Source organism: Podarcis melisellensis (genome assembly GCF_964234715.1).
Source record: "Podarcis melisellensis genome assembly, chromosome: 10".
NCBI classification, from domain to species: domain Eukaryota; kingdom Metazoa; phylum Chordata; class Lepidosauria; order Squamata; family Lacertidae; genus Podarcis; species Podarcis melisellensis.
In genome coordinates, this window is record NC_138542.1 from 26,648,761 (window position 1) to 26,676,230 (window position 27,470).

At 40.9% G+C, this 27,470-nt stretch overlaps 1 long non-coding RNA gene across 1 annotated transcript in view; it reads right to left on the reverse strand.

Annotated features, from left to right (window-relative positions):
- Nucleotides 1-27,470, reverse strand: part of LOC309379671 — a 111,497-nt gene that overhangs the window by 55,612 nt on the left and 28,415 nt on the right. The window contains exons 2-3 of the long non-coding RNA XR_014172582.1: nucleotides 21,013-21,186; nucleotides 12,204-12,306 (exon numbers count right to left, since the gene is read on the reverse strand). This is a non-coding gene — a long non-coding RNA (uncharacterized lncRNA). The remainder of the gene's footprint in view (nucleotides 1-12,203; nucleotides 12,307-21,012; nucleotides 21,187-27,470) is intronic.

The following is a 27,470-nucleotide window of genomic DNA, read 5'->3' on the forward strand; positions in this document are numbered from 1 at the left end:
ACACTGGCTCTTTATCATATCATACAAACATTAACTAAATAATGTACTTGTTAAACCCTTTATAGCTGTAAGTGTTGTGACATTTTTGGAGCTTGAGTAAATATGGAAAGCCCTTAACACAGTATGTTAAACCCAAAGGGGGGTGGTTGTTGTTAATTGAATAGCATTTTTACTTAGGTGCTAAACTGGAAGCACTGAGTTCTTTTATAACAAAATATACATGAGTAAATGATATCTTACTCGGAACAGAAAGAACATGCATGGTTGCTTGCATACATCCTATGATATGTTAAATCATGAAACATATTGTTATGAAAGGGAGGCTAAACACAAGAAATCAATGAATGTCAGAATCTAGTTTATATTTGGAGTATTGATGGGAAGATTCCAGGGCAGTGGAAAAATACAGGCTAGGGTTCCAAGCCAGAGCCTCACCTGGGAAAGAGGTGTTAACATGACAAAAGGTGTTGATTGCCCATCTAAGAGGAATCCTTTGGCCTGGGCAGACAGAAGGTTGCTATGATCAAATGGGCACAAGATGTTGGACACAATATTATGATGGCTGACTGGGAACAGTTATGGACCACAGGTATGAAATTTACGGCATGTAATGCCTTAAAATAGAATTTAATGAAAATGATCTATAGGTGGTACATAACACCAGTCAAGCTTGCAAAAAATTTACCATTTGCCTGACAATAAATGCTGGAAATGTAAGGAGACAGAAGGTACTTTCTTTCACCTTTGGTGGACATGCCCAAAGATTAAGGCATTCTGGGAGATGATCTATAATGAAATGAAAAGGGTATTTAAATATACCTTTTTGAAGAAACCAGAGGCCTTTCCTTGGGCATGGTCGGCCAACTGGTGCCAAAGAAAGATAGAACGTTTTTTATGTACGCCAAAACAGCAGCAAGAATACTTATTGCAACGTATTGGAAGACGCAAGATCTACCCACCAAGGAAGAATGGCAGATGAAACTGATGGACTACATGAAAATTGCGGAAATGACTGGCAGAATTCGAGACCAGGGAGAAGAGTCGATGGAAGAAGATTGGAAAAAAATTAAAGTATATTTTAAAAAGTATTGTAAAATTAATGAATGTTAGAAAGATGCTGGAATGAACCTACATGGTCTTAGCAGAAAGGTTATAAAGAATTAAGTTAAAATGGATTGTTAATGGGTTAAAGTGTAAAATTTAAGGTTAAATTGCGTTAAGATAAATGATGGAATAAAATCTGAGAAAGAGGGAAAGGACTTGCTGAAACAATTACGAATTAAGAATACAAAAAGGGAGGCGGGAGGAAGTCATGGAAATAAGTAAATGAAAGATAAAGATATGAAAATATTGGATGTTATTGTTTTTAAATGTTATTGTTCAACTGTATTGTTTTGGGGTTTTCTTTTTTTTCTTTTTTTCTTTTTTTTTAGCATTGTATTTTCCTGTATTGTTGATTATTATTGTCTGTTTTTCTTTCTTTGTAATTGTTAAACTTTAATAAATATCTTATAAAAAAAGAAGGTTGCCAAGTTGTGTGTGTGTGTGTGTGTGTGTATTATATACGAGAGAGAGAGAGAGAGGAGAGAGAGGAGAGAGAGAGAGAGAGAGATATATGATGGGAAGAGAGTTCTCAAAGACAGAGATCCATCTTGGGTAGGTTGGCTGAAGGCAGGCTGGGAAAGATGACTTGGACTCCAGGGCTGCACTGCTGTGGGAAACAACACCCTTTTGAGATGACCACGCCGTAAGATCTGGACTCCTTTCACCCAAACTCAGGTGTAAATATGTGAATTGATCACATTTCATAAAGCTATAACAGCCTCCACTGTACCTTGATTCTCGAAGGAACACAGACCTTGGGTGAGTGCCTGGAACCCCCCTGGAATCTTGTCTTAGCTTGGCAGTGTTTGGGGACGGTGCCCAATTTTTGTAACAATATCTATTTTGACGCTAAGATGCTCTGTAAATGTGTGACCTGTTGGCATTTCCTTAAAGTGTTTCCTAATATGTTTGCTTTGACAGGACTAACTTCCATGTGAAGGGGCTTAGAATCAGCAACTATTACAGTTTATCTGTGTTTTCGCCAGTGGTTTCTGAGCTCTCATGTTTTTGCATCCTGTAACCTAAATAGATTCTCCAGAACAGTTGAGATAATGCACTAAAGAACTCACGGCCTCCTTTCCTGCTCAGAAAATAACCTGCCTCCTGCTGCTTCCAGCAAATGGCTTGTTAAACGGAGTGACTTTCGGTTCAGAACCCTGCCAGGCTCTTTATATGTTGATACCTGAAGCTGCCAAGGCCGATCCTTTTGGATGATGTACAACTAGCTGCCCATTCTGTCTTGAAATGGGCAGGAGTTACAGCAGACAGGCAGGGGGCCTCTCCATAGACTGTGCTTGCCAGCTGTCCAAAAATGGTTCCAGACGGAGCACTTTTGCTAACTTACGGCACTGAGAAAAGGAATGCAAATTGATGAGTGTGACCCATAGCAAGGGCAATTTTACCCTTTCATTCAGGGACACGGGAGACGAAACGCAGCACACAGTGTGATGCCTATTTACACCCCTAGAATATATAATTTGTCAAAATCATGTTCTTCTTAATACCTTATTAGATTACTGTGCCAGCCTTAGGCATCAGTAGTTCTTATGGTAATTGAGGCCTCCCAGTGTCAGAGTTCCAACATTACGGTTCCTCATTTTCAACTACAGACAGCGGGGGTGGGGGGACAGACACAACCCACATAAAACACCCAGATTTCCTGACAATTGTTCTTTACTTTCTCACTCCCTTTTGGAAACTATGCTAAAATACTGCCTGGCATCATCTTTTGACAGATCATAATTGCCTAGAGCAACCCCCTCTACCTGTGCATATTAATCATTTCTAATAACTCAAACAGTGAGTTATGGAAATAATAAAGAAGATAGGGAGATTTGCATGAGGGAAGGGGAAAATGCAAAGCCCAAGCTGGATAAATCGATTGAAAAGCAAGGACAAGCCTGCCTGCTGTTTTTCCTCCTAGGTCACATTGCATCAGGTATTCAGAGAACAGGTCAATGGCAGAATATTTTGCTAAGAAATGCGAGTTATTAGCTCGGTGAGGCTGCAACTTCAGATAACCGGGGCGCACCTTTGCAGGGAAAGGAAAGCATGCACTGCTTGGGCACTCTCTGAATGTAGAGCAAAATATATCTACCTGTATTTTCCAGGGACATTTCTGAATTTACAGAAGTCATCCCTGTTTCAGTTTTGATCCTGAATGTCCTTCTTTTCCTTAGGACGTCTCTTTTGTCAACGGAAAAGTATTGGAGGGTATAGAGTTATGCAACGCTGCCGAGCCAAGGATATAAGTAACTACACAACCTTTAGAAGACATCTGAAGGCAGCCCTGTACAGTATAGGGAAGTTTTAAAATGTTTAATGTTTTATTATGCTTTTATATATGTTGGAATAAAAGGTAAAGGTAAAGGTACCCCTGCCCGTACGGGCCAGTCTTGCCAGACTCTGGGGTTGTGCGCCCATCTCACTCAAGAGGCCAGGGGCCAGCGCTGTCCGAAGACACTTCCGGGTCACGTGGCCAGCGTGACATTGCTGCTCTGGCGAGCCAGAGCTGCACACGGAAACACCGTTTACCTTCCCGCTAGAAAGCAGTCCCTATTTATCTACTTGCACCCGAGGGTGCTTTCGAACTGCTAGGTTGGCAGGCGCTGGGACCGAGCAGCGGGAGCGCACCCCGCCGCGGGGATTCGAACCGCCGACCTTTCGATCGGCAAGCCCTAGGCGCTGAGGCTTTAACCCACAGCGCCACCCGCGTCCCCTATATGTTGGAATAGGGTGTCCCTATTTTCACTGGAGAAATGTTGGAGGCTATGGAGGCTTATATGATATATAAGCTATGGCTTATAAACATTGCAATTAACTAAAGAAAGAAAAAGAAAATGGCCTTACCAGGAACAGGCATTTCATTTTTATTTTGTTAGATGTAAATCCCACCTTCCCTCCCAGCCCATTTGAATCCTGACAACAACCCTGTGAGGTAGGTGAAGCTGAGAGGAAGTGATTATCCTAGGATTGGCCCAATGAACTTCATGGCTGTGTTGGAGGGCATTTGAATTTGGGTGCCCCCGGTTTAACAACCTAACTACGGTACTTCCTGCTACTGTCTCTCCTGTCATGTGAAATGAATTTATGAAGAGTTGGCTTTCATCAGCTTATCCCTCTTGTCTTGATTCTGCTTAAAATATGCGAGCTTCCATCATGCAAATATACAACATTCTGCTTGGATCTGTGCTTGGGAAGCAAGGCATTTCTTGCATGACAGAACACAATTCTTTTCAATATAAGAAAAAGAAGAAGAATGCTTGATATTTACCATTCCAGCTGCAGCCTATGAGAGCTTGCCCCTTTGTTCATGGGCATCTTGTGCTATTTAGATGTTCATTTTCCTCCATGCTTATATTAAAATTCACATCACATCACATGAAAAATATGATCGCCTCAGTCTGATGTGTTTATTCTGCACAGTTTTGGTAGCACTTATCTCCCCGCCATCAATACTGCTACAATCTCACACCAAGTCATCATACTGTTCTGTTTTTGTGAGATTCCTTCCATCAGCGAAGCTAATTTAATAATGTTTTCACTGACGGGCAAAAAGCCTGCTAAGCTAAGCCTCTATTACCTTTTCTATTTTTCTTCATGCTCTTTTGGCTGCTTATCCCTTTTCTATTATGAGTGAAAACAGGTAGTTTACTTCTTTTTGGTGGACACCACAGTCCTTCGTTGCTATTTGCCTCCTGTACTTTCCAGGATTTCTGCCCCCTCCCTCTCAGTTTGCGGCTTTTATTTATTGCAATAGTCCAGGAGGAAAAAATAGTAATAATTGCAGGCAGGCTACACTATGGGCCTAATGAACGTTATGTTTCTGAAGAATGGAGCTCTGATTCTGTGGCACACTTCAGTAAATTATACAAATTAAATATTCATTACTTAGTACTTCATTAGTTCACATTTGGAACACTTTTTCTTCATTATAATAGCCCAAGGAAAGACTTCTTTCCTCTTAAAAAAATAATAAAAATAAAGCCACTTCATTCCATTATTTTTCAGAAACTCTTTAGTTACCGTGATAGGACAAAGTTGTATTTCTTACATTGCTAGCCAGAGCATCCTTTTTTAGGTTTGCTTTTTTAGGTTGAATATATATTATTTCACAAAACTAAAATGTGAGCAGTTCCTATTTCAGCTGCTGACAGAGCTAATATTTATATACTCACTCCTCATTTTAACTATGGATTTGCTTATACACTTAATCCGTGTTCAAAAAACAGAATATTTAGCTAGCTTGGGATCTATTGGCCAATATGAATAAAAAATGGATTTCTGGATTGTAAATTTCTATACATACCCCTTTTGCTTCATAGCATTAACCAGGTTTGTCATTATACGTCTGCACCAATGATAGCCATGGTTTGGTTGTAACTTAGTATTTGAAATTATAGGTTCAAGGTTTATAAGACATCATAGGTGACAAAAACACCTGTGTAGCCTTACATATAACTGGCTTCAGTTGAGTCATAATGGCAAACCATGGTTATATGTGTTAGAGAAGTGGGGTCAGTGAGGGGGAAAAACCTGACTATTCCAATTTATATGAGGGTAAAATAACCTAACACAATAGCTTCTGGATCTATTTGTCTGAACTTTGACAAGTTTAATATCCAGGGGGCACTTTCCTCATGTTACCATTTTTCACACCAATTGCCCACAAAAAACTAGGAGAGGGAATGTGCTTACTAACGCCCACCCCAATTGTAAAGTCTGCCTTTGTGGAGAACCACTGCACCCATCTTTCTGAAATTTCGCAAGCTTCATCCCATCAGAAGGGTTGGCTTTGAAGAAATTACAAAGCTTAACAGACAGATACATACCGGTATCTACTGAGAAATATTCCAGGCAAATTGTTGGCCCCTGAACATGAAAAAGAAGTGAGCATTGCAAGCCTGCAGCCTTATACTGTCATTGCCCAGTGGCAGGATTAGCTCATCTCACTGCTTGTGCTCCTTCTGGTTTTGCTAATAAAGTCCTGAAATATGAAAGTGGGGACTTTAAAGTTTCCTGCATGAAAGCCTTGGGCTGGACCTGCCTAATACACATTTTTAAAGTTTTTTATTAATGTAAAATCAAAAGTATACTCTGGGGAAGCTCCTTTGCTTGCAAAAATCACCCACAGGAAAGAAAGGCTATGTAGCCATGGCTTAGGTTCCCCATTGTAATCACTGGGGTGTGCATGAGAGAGAGAGAGACCTTCAGATTTAACAGATCAGATCAAAACACACATAACAAATTGTATTGGACATTGAGCAGATCCAAAATAGATCTGACTGCTTCCAAACGCTACAAATACAAGGTGACTGTTGTAGTCACTGCACACCCCTTTTATTGCAAAGATTCAAGTCTTCAGGCCTTCTATTCACTTGTAAACGCAACGCACAAACAGGGAGAGTGGATATGAGTGTCCTAATCTGTTGTGCCTATTACTTTCCATGAGTTGGAGTGTGAACTTCTGAAGAGGAGAGCCTTCACAAGCACAGAAGGTTTCCCATCTCAGAAGATCCAAAGTCATTGTACGGTGTCCTTATTCTACTAGGTGGGTTGGGGTCAGATGAAGCTTTGGCTTGCAAGTTCACACTCAAATTTGAGGGACTGATTTCAGAGCTTAGCATACCTCTCCCTCCTCGATATGTTGCTTTTATGCATGAGTAAAATGCCTGAAGAGCGTGTATGTACTTCACTGATATATAATTACTTCTGAATGAGAATTCATTGTATTAATTTACAGTATGCATGTACGTATCGAGCAACAGAAAGCTAACTTCTGTATCCTTTTCCTGAATAGTTTTCCAACATAAGCTGTTTTATGATTAGTGTGTTCGTATTCCCATAGCTCACCGGTTGACCATTATTATAGAGAAAAAGCTTTGTGATCAAGTGACAAAGTTGTATATTTAATGCCTGAAACATGTAAAAATTTTGCTGGTAAGCATAGAGTGCAAATTAAGCGAGTCCCAGTCTGTAAATAAGACCCTTTGATTATACAGACATTAACATATGAAATTAATATCTTTGAAGAAGTTACACAGCTTGAGGCAAAAACTCAGGGTGGTTAACAAAGCCCCTCGTGTACACTATCCAGTGATAAGCCTTGTGTCATCAAATATTTTTATTTCATACAAGATGCCCACGTTGTAAAAAGCAGTTATAACCATAAGCTCCAGCTATGATCACTATAAAGAAAATCAATATTAAATAAAAGCATTAAATAATGCAGCATTTATCTTTTTGCTCATGTCGCTCGTTTATTGTATTTTTTTTAACATAACCGCCTCCTTCCAACATGCACAATAGCTGCAACCCAACCTTACGGACAATAAACATGTCCAGGAAAGAAAACTCAGCAGATATTTAAGCCTTTTGGTGAATGATGATCCATTGGTTTTTCACCTTAACAAAAACACCCAACTGCAAAAAAAAAATAAAAGGGCTTTTTATTCTTCCCCAAGAAAAGGAAGATGACAGGGAAAATAGATGGAAGCAGATCACAGATACACCTGCATGTGCAGCCACAGGGTTATGGGCACATCCAGGCACTCATAAGGATTCGTGCAATGACACATCATGTGCAATGACCATAATTTTGATACTATGAATATAAAAGTCCCTCGTTTTTTGTTAAAAAAAGTAATAACCCTCGTATTAAAGGCATGTGCTATGCAAGGATTTATTTATTTATTGTCAACCTTGAAATGATGGCATCCAAGTTAGACTTCCTAGTTTGTAAAGAACCATGCCCATTCCATGTTTTTGAAGGTATTTTCATTCTGTTCACTTTTTTCTGAGTTGAACCTGAGTATAGCCCCATGGTTGATAGGTGTCCTGTTGCTGATCCTGAGCAGGCAGCAGACTGTGTTGATAGGATGCCTGCAGTTACTGAGGTCAGACTACAGAAACCCACATGTTTTAGATCATGGGTGCAGAATGAGTTGAGCCGTAAGGTGCAGAAGGGCCACACTGCTCTGTGTTGTGAGGGACTGTGGACTGCAGATTTATAAAGAATTGAACATCGACCTTGGGCTATTTGCATCTCTAAATTCTACCATGTGAAATACAGAACTGAGATTATGAGAGCCACCAGTTGCTGTCAGCATATCATACTATTTTAGGGGGGAAATCCTAACAGAATTGAAGAGCACTTCTTATCAGACTTTCTCAACCTTGGGTCCCCAGATATTGTTGAACTACAACTCCCTTCATCCCTAGCTAGCAAGGCCAGAGCTCAGGGATGATGGGAGTTGTAGTCCAACAACATCCAAGGTTGAGAAACACTGCATGTGAAGCTGAAGGAAAAAAGCAAATTCTGCACTGGGGGTGAAAAGAAAACTGCCAGTACTGTGATGCATACAAATGTGTGATATAGCCAGTGCTATTTTTCTAGAAAAAGGTGTGTCAGAACTCACTATGAACGCCTTCCTTGTTCTCTTAGAATGGCAATGGTGCCCACCTGAGAGGTGCCGGAACTGAGCAGTAGACCACTTCTGCACATGTGCAGAAGCGGTCCTCAGGTTGCGGATCCAACTAGACCTCCGGAACGGATCCCATCTGCAACCGGAGATACCATTGTATTTCTGACTACTGTAATGTGGAGGGGCCCAGTCCATGTTTTGTGTTTGTGTGTTCTAGTTCACCAGGATCAAGAGCAGTTCCAGTCCAGCTCTGGAGAGCAGGTCAAAATGGAACTGAGAACATAATTTGTGGTGGCTTTTCTTCATGCCCAATATTTGCTTCAGTTTATAAATAAAATATTTCGGTCACCATCCTTTGTGCCAAGAGTACATCTTACAATTGTGATGAGAGACTTCTGGACACTGGCTGAGGACTATTTCACAGACAAAAACCTCTGTGTGCCTCTTCATAGTGTAAGTGTGTGAGTGTTGTTACTTCATCTTCCTGCTATGTTTAAAACTGAAAAGAGTCAACTAGACCTACTATGGCTGCTCCCCAACCTTCCCTCATTTGTCGCTCATGATTCCCATACAACTGTGGGGGTAAATGAATGACTGGAAAATTTCTTCTGTGCTATGGAGACAGACCACAGTATTAAAAAGTGTGCACTTTTTCTGCACTAAGCTGGAGAACAAGTGTTTGATAGGTTTACCAGCTGCAGGAGGTGATTATGTTTATCAGTGCAAAGGAGGCACTGACAAAGCATTTTTCTCCAAAGAAAAATATTGATTTTGAGGTTATAAGTTCCACCAGGCCAGGCAGAAGCTGGAGGAACGCATGGATGAGTTTCATGCACGTTTGAGAAGCCTAGCTGCTTCCCATGAATTCAAATATTGACAGCGAGACACAAGCTCAGATATTTCAAGATGCCCCAGGAACATAATTTCTAGGGATTCATATTTGCTCCTCCCTAAACTGCTGCACACTGCTTGCACTTACATGAAGGCATAGGTACACACACAACAAATGGATGCCCGCCCAGCAAAAATGATGAGTAAGCTTCTGATGGGGAAACTCTGGCTTCAGCCCTGCCTCTCCCCGACAATATCCTCATTGAGCAGACAAAAGAAGTATTTGTTGTAAATGTGTCAAGCTGTGGCAGATCACAAAGATCACCATCTCAGAAATTTATCAGGCCATCTCACTACAGGAATCCAAAAGCACAGAAGGCTGTTAATGCAATTGATGCTGATCGCCACTCTGCAAATAACACTGGATCATTTTCAGAATGAGCTGATCTTTTGGTCACTGATGACCTCAGTGGTCCATATGTTTGTACTCTATCCCCGGCGCAAGGCACAAACCAGGCACAATGTTTCAGCATGACGTAAAATTCTCATTTATAGGTATCGTATTGAGACTCTCATCCTTTGTGACAATCACATATCTTACAACCACAGAGCACTAAATAAATCAGGTCAGTTTGGCTTAGTTAGCTGTTGTCCCACACCTCAGCTGCCTACCCACCATACATTTAAAGCACATGACTTCCCTCAGGAACTGTAGTTTGTTAAGTGTGCTGGGAAATGTAGCTGTGTGAGGGGTAAACTAGAGTTCACATGATTCTCATGTGCTTTAAATATGTGGTGCATGTAGCCTTAAAGTCAAAAACAGGGTTGCCGGATTTCAAGAAGTAAAAAACAAAAAGCCTGGACATTGTGCCAATTTCCTGAAATTCTCCCTGGACGCTAATTCCATCATTGGAATATCCAGATATAAGGCAACCCTAGCCAGAATGCATTTCTGGATACCTATCTGACAACCCTACATGAGACTCTAGTAGTCACTTCTTAGATTTCTAAAGGGAAGGTACAAAAATGTACACATAAGAAGCAAATATGGCCAAAAAAAACCCTCTTAAAATTTAAAGTGCAATCTTTGTCACCAAATGGGAGCACAACAAACACTGCAACTATTATTATTCCAAACTAAGGGCAAAAAAATACAATAAAAAAGTCCTCATGTCAACGAAAGATGGTCTGATAAGGTTCCTACCACAAACACAAAGCCCGTTTTATGTAGATCAGATTTGCAGCTAATTTATATTTCATGCTGTTTAACAGGTGACATCTAATGAGAATTATTCACTTCTCTTTTTACTGTACCTTATCAGGGGCTGCTAATAACAAGCCTTCCTGTTTTGCATGCAAGTTGCATCTTTTCATGAAATTTTCAGCAGCCTATGACTTACTAAATAAAGCTGTCACTCAATCCTCATTTCCCCTCTGAGTGCAAGGAATCAAAATGGACACTGAATTAATACTCGGTATTGTCTTTGTTTCATGAGGCCTCCACAAGAGCTTTGTTCTGTCACCTTTAATGCACTCTCCTGGAAGGACTTGCAATCTGATTTCCTATCAGATGCACAAAGAGCTGAATATTACAAAGCTGATGCTGGGCTCAATCTAATTTATGTCTTTGAAATCTCTTGCAGGTGTGGGAAGCAGTTAGTTGGGAGTCTTTAATGGAGATTTCCACATGCTCTTTTTCCCCCTCCCGTAGAGGAACTTGAATTAGCACACATTTATCTTATTTCTTGAAATTAAAACATAATAAGTGAAGAAGAGATTACGCTGCATTCATTTAGTACTCCCTTCTCCCAGTAGTCAAATACGGGAAGCAAAAGGCAAACAGTTCAGTCATGAGCACATTTACTCAGAAGGAAAGTCTCACTAGGTTTAATGGAACTTACTACGTGTTAAGTGGGTGTACTGTTTTCAGGCACATTGAATTAACGATGTACAGACGTCCCCACACTTACATGGAATTCTTGTACGCACGCAGCGCTGGGAAATAAATAATTCAACTCAAAGTCGGAAATGGCGGGAGAGAGCTGGAGAGTCCTCGTGGCTCATGAGTAGACCCTCCATAGAGTCCAAAGAGTACGTCAATGAGGGCAGAGGAAGCCCCAAAGAGACCAGAGATGTAGTGGGGCTTTGTTTACGCTGCTCAGCCTCCCCGCCTAACAGCTGAAGTGCAGGGAAGCGCAGCAGCAATAGCCAATTTTCCACATGTCTTCCAGCCTCCTGCCAGCTCCAGAGTGTCAAGTTCTAGCTATGGATATTTTATGATACAGTATTTTTGGTGTGGATTGAAGAGAGAGCAGCGGAGAGGACGTTGAAAGGGTGCTTGGAGGATGCTCCCCACTTTACATGATTTTACTTATGCTCACGGGTCGCACAACGTAGCCTCCACGTAAGTGAGGAGGGTCGCTTGTGCTGTCCTTAACAGTCCAGCCTCTAGACTCCTCGGTCTTACCTTGGCCTAGGAAAATACTGTGCTAAGGAGCTGAACAGAACCTTGCTAATAAACCGTCGTCACCCAGATCTGCGAGTCCTGTTCAGGTTCCCACTTAGCTGTGAGTGTCAGCTTTGCTCCCAATATCTCTTCACTCACTTGACCTGACTGTACCACCCCAGCTTTCCCACGCTGGGCAAGAAGGTCTGAAGGGGGTTTCTATGTGTATTTGACTGAACAGCCTCCTTGTAATTGGGTTCCCAATCATCAGGGGGCTTCAAAGCACGTTCAGTTAAATATGCTCAACGTGGGAAGGGCAGTGTTGGGTATGAGGCTGGTGTATGAGGTTGCTGAACTATTTTCATTCTCTGTGCGGTGGCTCCAACATGCACACCTACCTCTCCTTTCTGTAGGGCTGTCTCTGTGTCCGTAAATAGCTGCATGCAAGGTTCCCTCTTCCACTGAACTGAATTCGGAATTCTTTTTGTGCAGTAACTCCATCTGAACATGAGAACATAAATGGAACCATGGATTAGAATACTGATGCACAGGCTGAATGGCCAGAAGGATGCTCTCAGTCAGGCACACGACGTCTTGTGTGATTTGTGCACAACTGTGAAACGAAACTGGAAAATACTATATAATCCTCATTTGGAAAATAAATTAGAGTAACCTGTCAGCTTTTTTTAGAGCTATTATTTTTGAAGAACAAAATTATAAATTTACAACTTGCATTGTCTGGGATATTGCTAATACTGGACGCTTTTTAGAAAGGTTTTCCTTTATTAAATCAGTAAAGTGAGATGGTAATAACATTTACTTCAAAACAACTTCAACAGTTCCATCTTATACATGCCTACCCAGAAGCAAACCCCAGTGACAGTACAGGACTACAGGCTAATATTGGCTTTCATTATAAACCACACAGAGTTTACTTCTCTTCTCATGCCAAAGAATGGTTGACAGCATCAAAGGCCAGACCCTCCAAGTGTTTCTATATTCCAGGGATGTCCGTGATTTAGAGAAGCTGTCCCGGTTTATGTTTTGATTCTGGAATGTCCCGCTTTTTCTAAGGATGCCCCTATTTTCATTGGAGAAATATTGGAGGCTACAGATTTCTCGAACCCCAAAGCCGTCTGAAGACAATCCTGTATATGGAAGGTTTTTAAAAATGTTTAATGTTTTGTTATGTTTTTATGTCTGTTGGAAGCTGCCCAGAGTGCTATGACAACCCAATAAGATGTGTGGGGTATAAATAGTAAAATTATCATCATGGAATGGGATGTCCCTATTTTCATTGGATAGATGTTGGAGGATGTGAAAGGGCTGTTGAGTGTTGCCCTCACAGGGTGGCTTTCAGTGAAGTATAATACTGAGTCTTTCAATAGATAATGCCCAGAGTACTCCTAACTTGTGTTTATGCCAAAGGGAGGAGATACCCCAGATCTATGGAGCAACCACCAGATCTACCACTCTGCTATTTTGCTGTAGCCACGACAGGAGGTGCAACACAGCAGCTTTTTCCTCCCACTGACTGCTAGAGTTGCACCATTTCTGTTTGCATGTCTGAGAAATGGAGAGAGGCTTTAGATGTGCTGCATCCATGCCCACCTTATTTCCCTCCTGTTTTGCAGGCAGAATATCTAAGGCAATGGAACTTTCTACTGGCACACTGGGAAAATGCCCACAATGTAATGAGCATTCTGCCATCAGCCCTAAGACCACCTCCTAAAGCACACTCAGCTGTAAGGTTGAGATTGCTCTCTCTCTGTCTGTGTTTTCTATAGTGCTGTACTTCCAAAGAAAGAAATTGAAGATGTTCACAAATTCACATATAGAGGGAAAATCCAAGCTGTCTTTCAGACCCATCTGAAAACTAAATTGGCAAGCTTTCTCCCTGACACCAGCCATGTTTAAGAGGCATGCAGCCAGAGACTGCATTTAACAATATAAAAATAATTCTCCATAGCTTACTGAGGTAGCACACACAAATATATATGAGTAATGCCCCAACGTTGCTAGTGAACAAGGCACTTAATAAAAGCCAAACAACTGTCACACATAGGTTAGAAGGTCATTTCTCACACATAAGATAAACTAGAAATCCATCGAAAGGATGGAATCACAGAGAGTGTTGTGAAGTTTACTGGAAAATAAAAAATGAGTTTCACATGTTCTTTTATTTCCCAAGGGCACTTTGCTAAATATGTCCATATATTGGCATGCATAGTTCAGAAGGGGGTGAAAAAGTATTCTTGTTTTTTCTTAAGAAAAAGAAGATGAATCCGAGCATCTTGGGCACATGAAATATGCACCAGTTTCAGTCTTGTTGACTTGACCTTATAGTTCCAATTAAAATGCAGCAAATGAGAGAAAGGAGGGATATTGGCACCATTTGGCAAATACAGAGCACCATATTTGTTTCTGCAGCATTACCCACATACATCCCATGTTTGTTGATGTACAGTAAAAGTCAGTGGAAATGCGTGAAACAGAAATGCCATCTGATTATATATATGTATATGACTTAAATACATATTGTTGCATGCCACTCCATTCTCCAAGTGGTGCAAGATTTTAGGGGTTCCAGGTGCACTTTACCCAGGGTTAGTGTTCCTTTTGGAAATGAGGTACAGTGAAGACCATGGTATCTAAGATTTATGGTTTATTTACACATACATAAAGCCTCAGCTTGCAAGGGAGGAGTTCGTGGCATTAACACTCGAAGAGGGTCTTGCTTCTCTCACAGTCAGGCTTTATCTGTTGAGGGAGGGGGCCACGTTCATTTGCCATATCACACCAAGTTCCTTTCATCCTTTGTTGTCTTAATGGCTCATCACCCAGGCTATCACCTCAATACAGGAGGCTAGCCTGGCTCAATTGGCTTTTGACACTTGCTGATTCTAGGGGATTAGAAGTGTCTAGTACACAGCTTGATACACACGGGTCTGGCAGCCAGTTTTAACACCCCAAGCCTTGATTAAATTCTAACACTTACTGGTTCCAGGAATTTAGAAGTGTCCAGCACCCACAAACTCATAACACTATAATAAAATGCATTCCCCTCATCCTAAATTGCCCCCTGAAAGTTAATAACTAATTGATGGGTTCTGAAAAGTGTACTCTGTGATTTTAGAATGATTTACAAGGAAGGACATCCCGTCTGCCGTAATTTTAAGTCCGTCCCCCGCCTCTTCATTTTTGTGTGTAGTATTAGAAAAGAGACAGAACATATCTTTCCTGATGCCTCCCTGCTCAGTGAACCAGTTTGGCCTATCTGTTTCAGTGTCCCAGTGTTTTTCTCCTTAAGTTCAGAGGCTTGGTGCTGTCTGGTGCAAGGTCCTATCTCAGGCTAAAAAGTGAAGCAGGTGTTAAAGCAAGAGTCAGATGCGGCAGTCAAAATGGGAGTAGGACAACTTTCTGGAGATATGAATTAGCTTAAACCAACCCACAAAGACTACTTCTCAAAGTAATGGCATAATACCAATGGGCTGGGCGATTTTGCTTCTGCTACCCACAATACTGACATCAATCTACAGTCTATCCTTGTTTTTCAACTTGAGTTCCAGCCAAGGGTGAAAAAGTAAGCATTTGGCCATTTAAGGGAGTTGTTTCAGAAGAAGTCAGCTGACATATACTAGCACAAATTACTTTGGTTTGGGTTGGATGTTTCATTTTAGGAGCTTTGATTAAGTTGGCTTCTGCATTCTCCTCATAAGGGCATCTAAACAGGCTGCACAAAAAAGGGAAGACATTGGCTGAGCAGCCTCAGCTTGAGACCATTAGCTCAGACCTGGTACTGCAGAGTTTTACCTAGGCCTGAAGGCCAAGAGAAAGCAAGGGGAGATAAGGTGGCTGCAGGCACATATCATCATTCAAAGCAGCCAAAGATAAGCATTCATAGGGTTGCCACATTTCAAAGCTGTTGATTTGTAATTTTTTTAAAAAAAGAAACCCATTTTTATACCCCAAAACCAGAACATGTCAGAAATTTTCCTGACGTATGTCAAGCCTAAGCTTTCACATCAACTTCAATGAATTTTCAGACTGGTTCCAGCTGTTGATGGCTAAGAGCTCATCCCATTGATGAGTTTTGGTCTAATCCAGGCCACCTCAGCAAGGTGTGTATTATGTTTTTTGTATATCTGCACATTGAAATATCAGGATAAGAGCTGCTTAACTCCTTAGGGGGAAAAAATAAGGTTCGCTTCAGCTGCAAAGTGCAAGATGCTGTTCAGCTGGGTTCAAGTCATTCAGAGATCTAACTTTGCTAGCAAAATATGAGGCAATCCATTTCACGTCTGAGCTGCTAGTGCTTTTTTCACATAAGGGAGCCAGCTTGAGTTTCACTCTAGAGGGTGACAAAATTTTAATAAGCTGCCCTGGAACTTGGGAGTGTGGTAATAAGGGACATTTGTTATATTCTGTGGAGATGTCATGACTTGGCAAAAAGGGACATCCCTCTAGAATGAAGGACGGCTGGGAACCTTAAATTCCACAGCATATTTGGTCCTACTAAAATATAATGACTTTCAGCACCTTTAAGATCTGTGGCCTACATTTTTTAAAGACCCCTTTGCCTGTTTCCCCAGAAAGTAAGCCATAAAACACAGGTGAGGTTTACCATGTTATATTTTCTGATCCTCAGAGAAAACAACCTTTCCTTTGCACATCTGTCTTTTGCTTACAGCTGTATAAACAAGGAGCCTGAAAGATGCAAATTTCACAGCTTTTGTTCCCTCGTACCACATACCTTTGAGATAATTGGCTATTTCTTTCATATATGCCAGCCACATTTCAATGCCTTATTGGAATCTACTTGTTTGAAATAATTACAAATCACCCCCCCCCTTTAGCTAGAAAAAAGGCTCTGTGTGTATGTGTTCCCTGTCATGATCTCCCTCTCTTCTTCTTTTGTGCAAATTAGGGCTTCATACTGATAAGTTGCTTTATGAAGGGTCTGTATGACATGTAATTTAGGTATGTGGTAGAAAGAGGCACTTGTTTCCTCCACCACACAAAAGGATTGATGAGCCAGTAAGTGTCTGAAGTAGGCCTTCAGTGGTATCCTCAGCACACTTTTATCTCCCTCCCAATCTTTCTATCCCAAGGGATTTTGAAGCATAACGAATAACCTGACACCGTTCCTTCCCTCTCTTTTTTGCTAAGATTCTGGGTAAGACTGAATACAATCTCACAAAATGACACTATGGCCATACTGGGGTGTATTCCTTCTGAGTGTTTTAATCTAGTCTAGAGAATTAACACCCCCCCCCCAAAAAAATATGCATTTTAAAAATTGATATTCCGCTTGCCATTTCCCTCCATTCAATTTGCATATGGCGATTGTGTAATTACAAATTTGTCCCTTGTGAAAATGGTTGAGGAGGCTTCAGAAAAGCTTCTCTTTCACCTGCCCCCCCCCCCTGCCAACTTTCCTCCCTCACCCTACTTTTGGGCTTAAGGCTGCCTTCTCCTTATAGTGGTTATGTAGATAAGTACCAACTTCATGTCTGAACAGTCTCTCATTTTTACATCTCCTCATTAGGAGATTTTAAAATGTGGTGCTACGCCTCAGCTCAGTGAAATAAGGCTGCCCTTCTACTTAGAATTCTGTCCTACTGAACTCATTGGGGATACAGTGGTACCTCGGGTTACAAACACTTCAGGTTACAGATGCTTCAGGTTACAGACTCCGCTAACCCAGAAATAGTACCTTGGGTAAAGAACTTTGCTTCAGGATGAGAACAGAAATCGCGTGGCGGCAGCAGCGGGAGGCCCCATTAGCTAAAGTGGTACCTCAGGTTAAGAACAGTTTCAGGTTAAGAATGGACCTCCGGAACGAATTAAGTTCTTGACCAGGGGTTCCATTGTACTTACAAGCAGATTGGTATGCAGGGGCAAAATTTGGTCTTTAAAATTTCAGCAGCACCCTGTTCAAGGCCAAAATTCACTATGTCATAGTTGCAACACTATGCAGTGCTCCCTACACTCAGCACCCAGTGTGGCGGAACCAATCATACTGTCCTAAATCTGCCTCTGGTGTTTATTGTTTTATAAATGCTGGGTGGTCATTAATATTGTGGTTATTCTCCCAGTATTGACTAGCTGCTTATTTAAATGGGAAAGTCAGAGGGAAATGAAATACAGAAATTCAGCATTCTGTTTTCCTTTAAATTGACCTCCCAGTTTACAGTTCCCACTCCCAGTCGCAACTCGAGATAGCACTTCATGCTTTTAATTAAGCAGACTGTAGTCCATGAAAGCTTATGCTGTAGTATATTTGTGAGTGTGCCAATAATACTTTGGCATCTGACACTTTGATTAAACTTCTGAGGATTGCTCCTAAAGACAATTACCGTCAGCCAATACAGCATTTTCTAAGCAACAAAATTATTTTAACATTTATTATCCTTCTAGTCATTGCTTTGAGATGGGAGAGATGGCAGGTCAGCCCAGGCAGGTAAGCATTTTTTGGAATTATCTAATTAACCTTACTATATGTTTTCCTTTCCCATTGTGGGAATATTGCTTTTTCTCTGGGTTCCCTCAGGAGCTGGGGATTTTAGATACCAGCCTGTGTGTTTCTAAACTGCAAATGTCATTCAAAGTCACATACATATCCCTCATGTATGGGTGCAGAAAGGATAATTTAAAATAATATTAAGCTTATAAAATTTCATGGCAGTGGAAAGCAAATTAAAAAATGAAAATAATGGCTACTTCTACGACCTTCTTTATCCAGTCACTCTGTAGTTGATGCGACACTGATATTCAATATATGGCCAATATAAATAGTAAATTGAAAGTGTATCAGAGAGAAAATTGTAATCATATTTATGAAGTATATCTATGCAAAAATGCAGCAAAGGAAAACACACTCCTAAGGATTTGAAAAGAGAAGCGTTTTGGAAGTTACCTTCATAGTTCATATAGTCAGATGAGATAAATAGAATTCTATAAGCTTATTTATTATTCTTGGCTTTTCATATGAAAGCATTCAAAGATATTGTGTGATCCATTAGGCTTAGGTTGCTATTGTAATAAAATAATAATTTGTTCCAAAATTTAGCTATGGATTCATCCTTTACTGTACAGTTAAGCAAAGCAAAACAAAGAAGGATGCTATAGTTACAATTTATTTCTTTTTTTTGACATGTTAAGACTGCTTACCATAACTCAGAAAGTGGTGGCGATTTCCTGGTGTGGTTTCCGGGGAATGAAGGAGGACTGCTATCAGCCCTCGTGGTTGGCCAATGTCAGCATGGCTGTTGGACAGCTGCAGGGACTGGCAGAATCGCCCGCCAAAATTTAACATTTGTTTGTGCCAATTAGGGCACTGTTGGGTGAGTAATGCTCTGGTAGTAGACCTGGCAGAGGGCCTTCTCGGTAGTTGCGCCCTCCCTGTGGAACGCCCTCCCACCAGATGTCAAAGAGAACAACTACCAGAGTTTTAGAAGACATCTGAAGGCAGCCCTGTTTTGGGAAGCTTTTAATGTTTGATGTATTAGAGGATGATTTAAATATTTTTTTGGAAGCCGCCCAGAGTGGCTGGGGACGCCCAGCCAGATGGGCGGGGTACAAATAATAAATTATTTATTTATTATTATTATTATTATTATTGGCAGAGCCAGTCTTCCATGGGGCCTGCCAGTCAGGCATAAAAGCTGGCTGTGCCTCCAGCAGACAGCACAGCCAGGGGGGTGTTTGTTTGTTTGTTACATGTTAAAACTTGAAGACTAACAGCCTGTCCACAGCTAAGAAAGTTAAGGGCCTTAAGAGTCCACTGGGTCTGGTCAGTGCTGTGATGTGAGATTGTATGGAAACCAAGTTCACGGAGTTGCAAACAGATTTCTTTTCTGGAAAGCGTGTTCTCCTTCATGGAGCACGTGTTGCGGCGGGGGCAGCCAGGACACTCCAAAGTTGGGGGCGGGCTAATTGTTCATTGGCCACCGATGCGATTGGGGCTTCCCTTGTTGTTGGGAAGAAGTTAATGTTGCCATTTATTGACGACAGCCAGAAATGCAAAAACTCCTTGCACGAGGCTAGGGCTTCCTCTTTTCGCCCGTGCATCCGATTGCCCATCCACCCCTCTCTAGAATAGGGTTGTTCGCTTTGACCTTGCTATGCCTGTCATGGGGTCGTCTGCTCTTGGGGCAGGGGCTGGTAGGAATTTTGTCCATCTGGCTGATTGGCTGGGGCCATTTGGTTTTTGCCTACTGCGTAGCAAATCGTCAACAACTTGTAAGGTTGCAGTTAGGCATTGGTTTATGGTTTGGTTGGTTGAGGGGCATGGATTGGCTGTGCCTGCCCCTCTAATGCTGCTGCTGCAAGGGATTCCATTAAAGGAATTGGGGGCTAACTATTGCTTGTCCACTCTGTCAAGGGGGCTCGGGCCATAGCAATGAGCTCCTGGTTGCATTTGGGGTGAGGGCAGGTTCCCTGCTCCGTGTAACCCCCAAGTGTATTCCCCTATTCTGACTTTCGCATCGTGCGGAATGTCAGTCTGTCCCCCCATGGTGGGGGCAGATAGTCGCAACCAATGCCTAAGCAACCACTCACAAATTTGTATTTCAATAAAGTTGTGGCCAAAATTATGCCAAAAATCTTAAACAAAAATTCTGTGTGATGTGTGAGTTATTGGGGTGGCCCTGGGGACCTCGACACGCAAACAAGTAACATGGAAATTAGCACTGAATTTCTGCTGGGTTCCACTAGACTTCCAGAAGTGGTGTTTATGTCATGTGAAAGATCATATAGTGTGGAAATCAACAGGTAGGGAAACAGGAAGACTGAATAAAGTGCCTTCTGAATGGAGCCTGAATCTAAGTTAAATGAAAGTGCTGCTGGTAGTTCGTAACTCACAACTGTTTTTGACTGCAGAGCACATGCCATAAAACAGAGCTGAGGAACCTGTAGTTCTTCAGATGTTGCTGGACTGCTATTCCCATGATTCTTGACCCGTGGCGATGGTTAGCTGGGGCTGAGGGAAGTTTCTCATGAATAGGCTGGAGTATGACTTTGTACATATGATGGCTTGATATAAAAGAGCTCATGGCTCCTGAGTCTTTAATAAGTTGTGTAGAGGAGTGGATTTTAGGAGGCGTTGTTGGCAGGGCGGGGGGGTGGGTGGGTTGAGGTTAAGCAATCAAAAGGCTGATAAATTTATGAAATAAATAAATAAATAGTAATGCAAGCTACACTTACTGAAATTTCCCTTTCCACACATGGGGCTGGAGTCCTGAGCTCTTTTGAAGATAATCAATAGTGGAGGAAGAGGTGGGGAAATCCACTCTGTATTACATCCCATTGCTTCGCCAATGCTGCATTCAGAGGTGTGTAGTTTTAGTGTCAGAAGAATGTGCTCATTTTCATCACCACCTGTGGCCAAAAGAATAACAAAGGAAGAAACTATTTGGGATAGGAAAATGGAGAAAGAGGGTAATATTTGAGAGAGGGCAATATTTGTTTGCAGAGAGACCAGTAGGTCAGGGGAACAGAAAAATGGGTGGGTGGACCTGATAAGGAGTGGGAAATAGAAGGGACCAGCCCTTAATAGAGGGTAACAAAGTTTTAATCTGGGAACTTTAGGCATATAAAACAAATATCGTACCTCAGTGGATTAATTTCTCCTAAAACAGTCGTAGAACTATCAAACTCATCCTTAAGCTATATTAGCAAGTCAAACCTCATTTATTTCAGTATGGTTTGTTCTGGTTCTCTACTGTAAGGCACTAAAGCTTGGCTGAGAGAAGGGGAAATATATTCCATGAAACACATCATTAGCGCTATAAAATGGCCACAGGCCTGCTAGCAGATTCTGTACCACCACACAAAAAAAACATGGGGATGTGTGGCCTTGTATTAGGTCCCTCACCAATGTATTTTTTAGAATGTTAGCAAGCTCTTATATTGTCTGATTTCCTTCAGCCAAGTATGAAGTTTACTCTGAATACTATAACAGAAGATTTACAACACAAGTGGCAGCAGCTGTGGCTCAAACAAATGGCAGAGGGGGAGAGTTAATTCCCTGAACCGATCCACATAAAAAGGCCGGTGTTCTTGTATCGCTTGGCGTCTGCATGCAAAGAATCTCTTATAAATGTAAGACATAAAATATTATACCTGAAACAGTGGAATAGAAAATTAGGTCACCCTTGTACTTTAATTGCCATTACTCTTTTCCTTCCGATGGATACCACAGTTTTAAATGATAACATTTAAAATCAAATATTAAGAATGATTGCAATGTAATTGTTTCATTTCTTTCATGTTTGTACTCATTAAGGACTTAAGTGAGGTCATTTCTTTAAAAGAAACTGCTTTCAGGCAGCTTTGGTCCTATTAAGTGTTTTAAAAGATTAAATGCAGGAGGTCTGCTTTCTGAATACCAAGAAGGGGACTTGCTGGAGAAGCCGATAAACAATTTCAAACATGGGAAATGTGGGCGAATTATTCTGTCTAGAACTAAAAGGAAGCCTATATTTATGGCACCTGATTTATTTGTTTGATATACAGCATTTGCTGGGCTTTATAATTTTTAAGATGTGTGAATAGGGTCACATTAGATATTACAGGCATAGTGAGGCTGTGATTTACAAGACTTCATATTGTGCCTATTGACCTTCTCAATAAGAAAGGTTGTGGTTGTAAAAGCACTGGAAAATTAAACCCCTTGGAGTCAGTTTAACGTATTATAAACTCTTTTAACAACCAGCAAAATAGCCGTATCAACTTCTCCATCTGATTATTATCTTTCAGTTGTTGTTGCATTGTTGTTTTAAAAGTTTGGGTTTTTTTATAAAAAGTGTTGCTGTTTGTTTGTTTTACTTCCAAACAACAATTTGCCCTTCATAAAAATAATGGCAAGGGGTTTTGGCTTCGAACTTGTTGATTCAAAGGAGGAAGTAAAGAAATAAGTGGAATGGGACAATTAAACCTCCTGTAGATCTCTTTCTCTCTCATATCTCATGGCTATGAAAGTAGGATATATATGTGTGTGTGTTTCTTTGTGTTGGGGTAAACACATTTATCTATTCTACAAAAAAAAAACCCAACATATTAGCAGATGTACAGTTGGAAGTAATCAATATCCAGACCTCAGAGCTGGGTAATGTTTCATGTTAACACACTCACAGTGAAATGGATCGGTTGGGGACAAGAAATAGCTTTTAATTATCAGAACAATGTGTCATGGATATTCCTGAGATTGTGCTATTGGAATACAAAGTAAGACAGACAGACATAGAAACAAAGGATTGGAAAAATCCAGCAATCTTTTGATCTGTGTTAACAATTTATTTTCTTCAAAGATTAGCAATAATACGACAGATGACCGGATTAGCAAATGGCTATGCACACAATTATAAGTTGCTATTGTTTATGTTAATCGGTCCAACTATTTTAATAGTGCTACATTTTCCAGTGCAGATTGTGTGTTTTTAATAAAAGTGTTGCAAAAAAATGGTGTGTTATTCCCTCTCTTATTCTTGTATGATTTTGAATAAACTTTTGGATATATGATTCTGGTGCTGTTGAATCCTAGAAAATGAGAGTACTACCCCCTTCCCCTAAATTCTATAACTTTTTAACTATTTCAGATATATGCAGATCTGCAAGCTAAATATTGTACAGATACTATTGTGTAGGCATTTGATGGATTGCAAGCACCTTAGTGTGACTCACAGAAACCTCTCAGGAAGGCAACCAGAATGATCCTTTCTTGCAGATCAGGTCAAAGATTAGAGAGGAGCACCAGGAAAAGAGCATCTTTAAGAAACAGTTGTGTGTTTTTTAAAGTGCTTTTCTATCATCTGCCATATGGTTTACGGAGATAGAGGATTTCTAATCATGTACTGGCCTGTCATCACTGGCAGATCATGCTAGACCCCCTGATGTATCATAGGCCATTGCAGTGCAGTAATCTCACAGAAGGTCTCACATGAGAGAGGTAAATTTCCTTAACTAGGTGGCGCTTTTTTAAAGGCCGCCCAATGCTACACAAATATATAGGAGATTTCCACAGTGTTTTGTGGCATTTGCAGTTAAGAAGAAACCTCTGTGCCAACACACAGAGTTCTGACAAGCTTCTAAATTTCAGGTGTCAAAATATTTTATCAGAACAACAGACAACTTATCATTACATCACAGAAGGAGAGGTAACGGCTGACAGGTTTCTTCAGTGGGTGCTGAAGTTCATCATCAAAGAACTGCAGCCTTTTGAGTCAAGTGCTTGAAGAAAAAGCATGCATTCTAGTTTGCTGGACCTTGCAGAATTATTCCATATTCTGAGGAGTGCCAGCTTGAATAATATATTGTGGGGACCCAGGTAAGCCCCGCCTCACATAACTGATCACATGACACAGTGCAACACACTGGTGCCAACCAATGGGGGCCCCCTCAAATATTTTACTGGTACCAAAGCCCCCACGGACCCTAGGAGTTGGCTCCTATGCTTACTCTTAACATCTTAGGTTTGGGCTGTCTGTGTTTTTTGTTATTAAAAGCCAATCAAATGCTTTTTATCAATTCCTGAATGGTCTTTCTCATTTCAATATAACCTTGCAGTGTGTGGATCTAATAGATTTTTTAAATTTTAAGCAGGATTCCTAGGATGGGTTTGACCGATGGTTTACTTGATTCAACATTTTGTCTGCCAACAATGGCCAATCCGTTGCTTCAACAAGGCAAGATGCCCCAGACTATATCTGGTATTCAGAGGTAGTATTCAAAGGTATGTTTCTAAGAAGAGGGGTAGCTGCTGGAGGGTAGCTGCTGGAGACTTACCAATAATTCTATCCTGTAGTTAGAGGATCCTTGTATAAATCTAGTTATGCCACTGGCCCCAGTTGCAATGTGTCCCAGAAGGTGTAGATAGAAGTTAGTGTTTCATTTTGTACAATGTTAAATTGCTACCTATCACTTTCATTGGCTGATTGCAGATTTTTGCCTTCTTCCTGAGAGTCAATTTTTGTTCCTCTCTGTGCTGCTAATATTTTAAAAATAAATTTCAGTAGTGTTCCTTCATTTTTCTATGACAAAGAATTTGTAAAAACACAGTCATTATTCATTGTGCATCATTGTTCGGCTACTTAGTGAATTACCCGCAATTTACAATTGTTTATGGCAAATTGTAAGGTGGTGGTGAATTTAGACCCTGACCAATGGGAAAGGTTGAAATTCAGTCTATACATTTGAAGCACAATCCTTTTAAAGTATTTTTGATCAATCAGGAGAGATTAAACACAAACACACACACACACACACACACACCAACAATGTTTCACTTTGCCTGGATCATGTCCTCCTTTAAAATTTGATTGACTTGCGCCTTGCCTTATTTTATTATGTTTTTAATATCCTGTTGGAAGCAGCCCAGAGTGACTAGGGAGGCCCGGCTAGATGGGCAGGGTATAAGTAATAAATTTTACTATTAATTATTATATTACTACTACTACTACTACTACTACTACTACTACTACTACTACCACCAGTCATACAAATTGACCATGTCTCCCCTGAAAGAAACCTGGATAATTTGGTGAACATGTTGATGATTATAATTGTACCCCACCCATCTGACTGGATTGCCCCAGACACTCTGGGCTGCTTCCAACATATATAAAGGTAAAGGGACCCCTGACCGTTAGGTCTATTCATGGCCCACTCTGGGGTTGCAGCACTCATCTCGCTTTATTGGCCGAGGGAGCCGGTGTACAGCTTCCCGGTCATGTGGCCAGCATCACTAAGCCGCTTCTGGCGAACCAGAGCAGCGCACGGAAATGCCGTTTACCTTCCCGGCAGAGCGGTACCTATTTATCTACTTGCACTTGATGTGCTTTCAAACTGCTAGGTTGGCAGGAGCAGGGACCGAGCAACGGGAGCTCACCCCATCACGGGGATTCGAACCGCCCACCTTCTGATCAGCAAGTCCTAGGCAATAAAACACTATACTTTAAAAAGCTTCCCTATACAAGGCTGGTAAAATTAGAATGTCTGAAAATGGCCAGCTATTGGCTATCAGAAAATCTATACCTTGCCTTTAATAGGTTCCCATGGTAAGAAAAAATAGTTCAAGCTATAACAGTATAATATTAAACAAAATGCAGGGCCTTTACATAGAACAACTTTGGTTTCCAGGATCACAGCACAGATAAGAGGACTGTGGCAAATCTCTGCTTAATATACTGGAGAGCTTTCCTAAGCAAAAGAAAGAAGAGATTTGGCTTAAAGCTGTAAATCAAGATGAATTTTTAAAAGAGCTTAGTGTTAACAGAGTACTAATTTTAAGTGTCCTGGTTCCAGTGAATCATGCTAGAAATTTCACAGCCCTTATGGCAAACTTTCAAGTTGCTTTTTTTTTTTGCGAGCAATGTTTGGCTTTAGAGATGGTGGCTAAATGCACTGAATTCCAAGTAACTGCGGCCAAGTTAAGTTTCAAAAATAGAACTTGGAGGCCAAACAATACCCATATAGCTTGCAATCAGAGGAGGGCGGAGGAAGAGTCGGCTGATTCACTGAGCAATCTTCAACAACACAAGCAATCAAAAATGCCTTGATATAATTATTCACTTTATTCAGTAGCTGTTATCAGAGCCATGAGATGCAAATGTATTTTATTTAAACATGTAGGAATGAATGGAGGTGGCCTTAACTATGATTTCATCTGAAAGTTCACCAAGACCTTTCTGGGTTGCATGTCCCCTAGTGACTTTTAATTAAAGTGCAGACCTAACAGTACTTTGAAACAATAAAGCATTGTCAAGGTCGAAGAATTAGGTAGGAACAGAACTAGATGTGATAGTTTGAAATATATATCAAAACAGATGCAGTGCTTCAGGTCAGAATTCCAACCTTTCCACTCCCATACTTCTGATTTTCTTCCTCCCTCACCACCTAAATTCATTCCATGCCCACTGAGCATGCTCAGTTCTCATTGGCTTCTGTTCTTCTACCTCCATTTTCACGGCAGGAGGGCACACATGTTTGTCCAATCACAGAGTCATTGAAATCTCTTATTTCTGCACTGATTTCACAGGGCAGCTCTCAGTACTGATGATCCCAAGTTCTAATATTATAAGAGCTAGAGGGAAAAAATAAATCTCTATCACTTTTTCCACACCAAACAGTTTTTTCACCTCCCCCTTAATAATTATTTTCCTCGAAACTAGAAAGCCCCAACCTCTTTAACCTTTCCTGGTCACAAAGGCATTTCCTAGGGTCATTTTAGTGAGGGGGGGTTGTATCTTTTCCAGCTCTACAATATCCTTTCTGTGATCAGAGCAACCCGCAGTACCCCAATATGGCTGAACCAAAATGCGTAGCTAGCTTAGGAAGCCGATTTCTAAAGTCACTAAGCTCAAAACTGTAAGCATTACCCCTATTAAGACAGCAGAAATTACACCCGCAGGGTGATGTTTCTGGTTTGCTGTGTTGTAAATGCATGCCTCTGCCAACTGAAAACTCGTGATACAGTGAGATTGTAATGCGCAGAAGGAAAATTGAGAAAAGTAATTTCATTGGCAGAAGGACTTGAGAGCTCAATGCCAGGCTAGATAAAGGGCGGAGAATAAATCCACTGTTAGTGGAAGGAACAGGAGGCACAACCAGTCAGATTCCTAATTTTCTTTCCCATCCCTTAATAATACTCTGGCAAATGAGAAATG